A 7,943-nucleotide genomic window follows, 5' to 3' on the forward strand; every position below is an offset into this window, starting at 1 on the left:
CTATTGGGTTGAGATCTGGTGACTGTGGGGGCCATTTTAGTACAGTGAACTCATTGTCATGTTCAAGAAACCAATTTGAAATGATTCGAGCTTTGTGACATGGTGCATTATCCTGCTGGAAGTAGTCATCAGAGGATGGGTACATGGTGGTCATGAAGGAATGGACATGGTCAGAAACAATGCTCAGATAGCCCGTGGCATTTAAACGATGCCCAATTGGCACTAAGGGGCCTAAAGTGTGCCAAGAAAACATCCTCCACACCATTACACCACCACCACCAGCCTGCACAGTGGTAACAAGGCATGATGGATCCATGTTCTCATTCTGTTTACGCCAAATTCTGACTCTACCATTTGAATGTCTCAACAGAAATAGAGACTCATCAGACCAGGCTACATTTTTCCAGTCTTCAACTGTCCAATTTTGGTGAGCTCGTGCAAATTGTAGCCTCTTTTTCCTATTTGTAGTGGAGATGAGTGGTACCCGGTGGGGTCTTCTGCTGTTGTAGCCCATCCTCAAGGTTGTGTGTTTTGTGGCTTCACAAATGCTTTGCTGCATACCTCGGTTGTAACGAGTGGTTATTTCAGTCAAAGTTGCTCTTCTATCAGCTTGAATCAGTCGGCCCATTCTCCTCTGACCTCTAGCATCAACAAGGCATTTTCGCCCACAGGACTGCCACATACTGGATGTTTTTCCCTTTTCACACCATTCTTTGTAAACCCTAGAAATGGTTGTGCGTGAAAATCCCAGTAACTGAGCAGATTGTGAAATACTCAGACCGGCCCGTCTGGCACCAACAACCATGCCACCCTCAAAATTGCTTAAATCACCTTTCTTTCCCATTCTGACATTCAGTTTGGAGTTCAGGAGATTGTCTTGACCAGGACCACACCCCTAAATGCATTGAAGTAACTGCCATGTGATTGGTTAATTAGATAATTGCATTAATGGGAAATTGAACAGGTGTTCCTAATAATCCTTTAGGTGAGTGTGTATATATATATATACTTATACTTATATAAAAGCTTTCTAAGAGTGGTGGTGGATACAGAAAAATTACATGATTACATGATATATGAAATGTGCAAGTGCAGCTTTTATTTGGAGAGGAGCTGATTTCCTCTTCATGTGGCTCTTCTAATAATAAAATCATTTGATCATATATAGAGATGTGTAATTCTGTGGCTTTCCAGAATATTTTAAGGCATAACTAACAATATTCCGGAACTACTGTTCCGGGGACTACTGCTGAAGATAGAGTGGTCTGTTATCTCCAGCCTGCCATCATTACACTCAGCAGGAAATATGTATCAAAATAGAGCAGACACATGAAATGTACATTCGTTCTGTTGTTTGTGGTATTTTACTGCCAAATTTAAATAAATTTTAAAGGATCTAGGGACATATCCATAAACTTTAATAAAAACACCATCTACCTTTGTCCTGCATCTGTATGAAAACGGCTCATGATGTGAAGCCATCAAATGTATTGCGTTCCTCTCTATTCTGCTAGGCATGATTGGGTTTAGTACAGTTTTTCCCAACCTCAGTCCTGGGGGCACACTGTGGCTGCAGGTTTTTGATCCAACCAGATTCCTAATAAGTGACAACACATGATAATACTGATCTCATTTAATTAGCTGGTATTATTTTTCTTTTATTCTGCATTCAGAAAGGCACAGCAGCATTTAGATTTATAAGACATTTAGAAATATTTCTGCTTTTGCTATAGATTTAAATGCTTAAATCTCTTTTGTTGATTTCATTATATTTTGCCCTTTCTCTGTATGGAGGAATATTTCGGACAAAATGAAATAAATAAATAAATGCGTAAATAAATAAAAGTACTGTGAAATGTGAGCATAAATAAATAAATGTGTCATGAAATGAAGCCTTAATAAATAAATGTATCTTGAAATGAGAGCATAATTAAATAAATGTATCATGAAATGAAGCCTTAATAAATAAATGTATCATGAAATGAGAGCATAAATAAATAACTGTGTCACGAAATATGTTTTTCGTTGCTTATTTATTTATTTTATTTTGTCCGTAACATTCCTGCAAACCGTCATGAAATACGTCTTGAAATAAAACTGTCACTTTCACTCGTCAAAGTTGAGAGGGTGGGCTCTAACACGCCCTCTAGTTACTGATTGGTGAATCGACTTCTGTAGATTGGCTATGCCTAATTCAACATGGCTGTGTGTGAGATGGAAGTAAACGAGATAGCACAAGAATTAATTAGAAAAATGCTTACTACTGCCGATGAAATGGATTCTGCGGAAGATATGACGTATTTCAGAGAGAGAATTGAAGACTTATCTGAAGAAATTACAGTGTTGGCAGCCCTTTTAGACTCCGATATCGATGAAACTATTTTTGCAAATATCGAAGAACTGGTAGGACGGACTCGACTGCACTCCAGTTCAGGTGACACAGTTCCCTGCTCTGGACGTCCATCCTTTGACATTCCAGCTGAGTCTATAGAACACTTTCAGTTATGCGGTTTAAAAGTACGACAGATTGCAGATCTATATGGTGTATCGGAGAAGACAATCACGAGGCGAATGAGCCAGTTTGATATACGGTAAGCTGCACCGACTGTATTAGTTTAGGCACTTTGACATGGAATGTCTAAAGCAGCGCCAACTAATATTTTGAACTGAGTATTTGACCCTTGTTTTACGTGTATAAAGTCAGATGCATATTCACTGCTACTTTTTCAAACAACTTTACAGCTCTGATCAGTGGCACACATGAAACTTTCATATCTACCACACTGATCTGTGATATTTAACAGGCAGCGTAAAAGGCTTTATTCACTTTTGGCCATCAGACGTTTAGCAGTTTTATGATAATGAGCACCCCGATTTAACACTAACGCAACTGCAATTTAACCGAAGTGTGCTTCTTATCAGAAAACTGTCACAAGTTAGATGGCCCAATGCGATTTAAACAGTGTGAGCCACGTTTTACAGATAATTTAACTAGTTTACCCACATTGAACTAAGCAAAATCTAATTTACAGAAAGGATGTCTTTTACTACAAAAATGGTAAACGTTATGTGGTCAAACCCTTTAAAGTGTCTGCTCTCACAGATTAGAGCTGTATAGTTGTGTGGGTAGCCCGTCAAATAACTTAAGTCTCATCTTTTTTTATTTCTCAGTGTTTCAGATCTTTATTCCCAAATCTCAGATGACGCGTTGGATGCCATTATCTCTAACATTCAAAGACATCACCCAAACATGGGATACAAGATGATACATGGGCATCTGAAATCACAAGGAGTACGAGTCCCAAGTATGTTTTATTTATTACTCAGTAGCTGTTTTTGTGAGTTTAAGATTTTGCCATCAGCAAACTAGATGTAGAATTTACCCCATAAAATGTATTATCCATATAGTTGCCAGGGTGCAAAAATCAGTGCGCAGAGTGGATCCAGAAGGGATTGTAATGAGAACTTTGAGGCTGCATACATTAAGACGGCGTCAGTATTCTGTTCCTGGACCTAATTGTCTGTGGCACATAGATGGCAACCACAAGTTGATCAGGTAAGCTGCAGCGGTCATAAATACACTTTAAATAGGAAAATATTAACCTTCCAGTTTTCTAAATCAGTTATCAATAGGCTTAAGTATAGTAATATGCTGTAATGAATCCAAATTTATAGTCAACATGCAGTTACTCTAATTGATTTCAGGTCATCATATATTGCTTTTATCATGCTTAGTACACATATCAGTCTGCTGAATCTGCTAGTGTTTATCCTGAAAATGTTTTCCTCGTGCAGGTGGAGGTTTGTGGTCCATGGGGGAATAGATGGTTTTAGTCGGCTTCTTGTATACCTAACAGTGTCAGCTAATAACCATGCTGACACAGTCCTGAATAGTTTTCTTTCTGCTGTGGAACAATTTGGCTTACCATCTAGAGTTCGATCAGACAAGGGTGGAGAAAATGTTGGTGTAGCAGAACTCATGGTTCAAAGAAGAGGAGTCAATAGGAATTCACACATCACAGGAAGAAGCGTACATAACCAAAGGTATATATATAATTTTGGATATTCTGAATGATATTGTCATTTTGCAATAAAGATAACTTGAATAGTCCAAAGGTCTTCTACAGTTGCAGCATAAAAGCATACTTTCCTTAAGGCCACGTCTCAACTGTATTACCTGACGTGTGGTTCTTCTTACAACCTGCAAAAGCAAGTTTAATAAAACGTATGAAATCAATAGTACATTTTATGCAACATTAAAAAGTGGATTGAGGGTGGGAGAGGAAAAGTGATGGGTCACTCAAGGGAGCATCATAAATTCACAATAATGAGTCTGCTGAGCTAACACTCTCTAGACAGCAGAAAATGGCATTCTTTTTTTGACTTTTATAAGTAAAAGTAGTGTTTGCTATGAATCACAAACTGGCTATGTAACATATACATCAACGCCTTATGTATGTTTTTAAACTTACAGCATGTAGCAACATTTTATTGTGTAGCCACCTCCTGTTAGTTGTGGATACAGCTGGCAGATCCCACGACAGGGCAAGGTGTGTTATTTTATCCTCCTGGTCTGCTGTAAGTGCTGCTCCTTGCAGCTAGATTAAAAAAAAAATACAGGGAATGGTTATTGGTGATATAATGTAACATTCAGTTATTCAAATGAACAAAGAAAAAAAAACAACTTAATTTATCAATGCTTTTTGAGTAAATGCAAAAAAAAAAAAAAAATGTTTGAGTTTTAGCACATACTAGTTGTATTGTGGCTCTGTAGTCTAGGTCTGCACAATCGTCAGTTACCACAGTTGCCAACTCAGGTTGACCTCCAAGTAATACATGTATGATAGCAGGACTCAGTCCAACCAGACAAGGCCCATCCTGCAAGAAAGAGTGCCCTAATATTCTTCCAGCTGCTTCAAAAAGACTGCTCTCAACGAGACACTCAGATGTGCTTGGGATCAGGTGGTCAGGTTCTCCTTCAAACAATAATGTCCGTGCTACATTTCCTGATAAAGAACAAGCACAGCAGTTTAAAATCATCCACATTAGATGAAACAAATAACAAGGAAATGGAGAAAAACATGCGCCACACTCACCAATATTCATATTGAAACCAAACTGAACCTTTCCCAGCAGTGTGCTAAAAAAGTGTCGGACCACACCCTCTCCAACAGCTGCGTCTCCTACATTAAATACATCAATGTTATCACTCGCACATAGGATAGAAAAACATAAGATGTTGAATGTGTTCACCATACCTTTCAGGGTACAGGTAACTGGGGAGGCCCAATTTTGCTTTCTTTTATAAAAGTACAGAAGAGATTTTTCACGATCTTCCTCGCTAACAGTTATATCAATTTTCAGAACAAGTGGTCTTTCATGTTCATTATCTTTTAGCAAAGCCATTTTAAAATCCTTTGCTGCTTGCTGTGGATCACTTAGGTTTTTCCAATCTGTGTAAAAATAAACAGCATACGTCATTCTTTGCATAATTTTTTATATAATGCAAATAGAAAAAAGACAAAAACTTTTGTAAAACTCAACCCAAGAACATCTGTAGTCATTAGTTCCCATATTTATGAAACTAACCCATTTTCTCCTTCAAATCATCTCCAGTAATGTCAGGGTAGGGTTCTGCACTGTTTGCAGTACTTGCTGAGGAAGATGGTCCGACTTCATTTGCTGTGTATCTGCTGTGTAGGTCATAGTTGGGAATGGTTGACTCTGCTACCACTGGCTCATCACTGCCTGTACACACCTGATCAGAACTCCTAAACAGCAAATTTTACATCATGAACATTAATCTAGTTTCAAACAACTGTTTACAGTTATAGGTTAATACATGGAAGCACTGTATATAAAATTGAGAATGAGCTGACATACCCTTTACAATAAAGCCTGTGGTCTCTAATGAGGGTGAAGGGGAATGCTTGTTGACATGTTATACATGAAACCATGGGTCCAGGTGCATTTTGAGGATTAACATCCTGGAAAAAAAAAAGGCACAAACTTGTAATTTTGTGATACACAGATAAAATCCCAGTGTCCAAAGAGATAGGGTCCAAATATACAAGCTTTCGATGTATCTGAATTTTAAAAATGTGAAAGTTTCTAATTGATCATATTAAAGTAAATACACAACATACAGACAGATGTCTTATTACTTATTATTTTCAAGTTATCTAAAAGTTTTCCAAGTCGAGAATTTGTAATTTTTTCATTTTAAAAACTGTTTTACAAATTCTTAATTGCATGAGGTCCAGAGTGCTAAAATTAAACTTACAGCATTAACAGGTAGACTTCTTTGCAGAGGACGAATATAAATTGTTGCTTGTCCAATCCTTGTCTCTGATGCTTTTAAATACTGCACTGTGTATCCCTCATTTGGACAGGGAATAAGTTCCAAATTTCTGCACCGTGTTGTCCCTGAAGTTTTTAGGAGCTCAAACCCTCCGGCATCTCTAAGCTTGGGGAAGACCTCGATTAGCTTTTTGTTAAGGACTTCTGGGTCAGCTTCATTTCCTGTGCAACAAGCAAAATGACATAACACAGGCTAAATATCAAAGGTTCCAAAGTTCTGCTCTAACACTGGCACTATCAAATTTGCTTTGTTGCTCTGTCTTTAACCAACCGTACAAGATGCCACTCAATTTGATGATAGTTGAACAAAAAAATCAAACATTTCTTGGTTATTCCTTGTGCAGGCAGGGTAACAATTTGTAATGTGAACAAGTATGGGTGTACTTCATCATCTACTTATCCTGTGCTTAAGACCTAAAAAGAGGTCCAGCAACCAGGTGCAGAGAAATGGAATAATGCAAGAAGACTGACTTTCCAGTTTGAATTAAATATCACACATTTTACTTAATGATGTAATTTCACATTAATGATCTTTTCACACTGCTGACATTATTCTGCAAAACCAAAATTATTTCTCTCCTTCCATACTTTATATTACGTTAACTGGGCTACTTATTTGTGGTCTAATAATATTACATACCTGTGAAGGTGATCCTCTTTTCTCCAAGTTCAGAGGCAACAAGGCTCGCTTTGACAAATACACTTGGTATTTTGGTAGAAGTCTGGTCACTTAGACAACAAAAAGTATGCGTGTACATTATGCGATGTCCTAGGCTTGGAGAGGGCATCCTTCTGGTAGACCTAAATTGCCTCCTTGGGTTGTTTGAGCCCCCATATGGGGCAAATAGCCGTGCTACCTCTGCTGTTAATTAAAAGAAGCAACACATTTAATTTTTGACATGCAGCAATATAGTTTTTAACAACATAAAATTGAATGTGTTCCATAAATGTGCTCATCACTGTATTTCTTTCACTGCAACACTGAAAGCCCATTTAAATGTAGAGTAGAATCATCCTTTCTGGAATGTGGGCACTGTGTTTTGAGGATTGTTTAGGAAAGCTAGAAGTAGCAACATACTACAAATAAATACATTCTCATAATTATATTTTTTTTACAAAAACAGATGTAAATGGACAAAGGATGAGAAGAGAAGAGTAAAACTGAATCAGGATACCAGGAAACACTATATAAAAAAAATATGCTCACTAAACTGCAAGGAACCACAGGTCTTAGAGAGAAAGAGAGAGAGCATAAATAAGTGTTTAAAACCTACTTTAAACAGTAATCATGGGGGGTGGTGAAAAACAAAGAAAGGTGTTGTTTAATTACGAAAAAGGGGAAAAATAAAACAGATAAAACAACAACAGAAAAAAAAAAACCGAAACCAATTGTATGAAGAATACAAACTGAAATGAAAATGAATCAAATTTTTATATATAAAAAGTGGTAGAAAAAGCAGAAAAAGGCAAAGGTAGTTGACTAAAAATAACATAAAATAAAAAATTAAAAATACAATTACATGAAAAGTATAGACAATGTGATATAAGAAAATTGAACATATTGGTAAACATAAAAAAATAAT

At 37.1% G+C, this 7,943-nt stretch overlaps 1 long non-coding RNA gene across 1 annotated transcript; it reads right to left on the reverse strand.

The window, feature by feature from the left end:
• Positions 1-4,949: 4,949 nt before the first annotated feature.
• LOC120531641 lies at positions 4,950-5,330 on the reverse strand. Its single transcript, XR_005634130.1, has 3 exons — positions 5,259-5,330; positions 5,097-5,183; positions 4,950-5,006 (listed from the first exon to the last, which is right to left on the reverse strand). It is a non-coding gene; the product is annotated as an uncharacterized LOC120531641 (long non-coding RNA).
• Positions 5,331-7,943: the final 2,613 nt, after the last annotated feature.

Source organism: Polypterus senegalus, chromosome 6 (genome assembly GCF_016835505.1).
Source record: "Polypterus senegalus isolate Bchr_013 chromosome 6, ASM1683550v1, whole genome shotgun sequence".
Taxonomy (NCBI): domain Eukaryota; kingdom Metazoa; phylum Chordata; class Cladistia; order Polypteriformes; family Polypteridae; genus Polypterus; species Polypterus senegalus.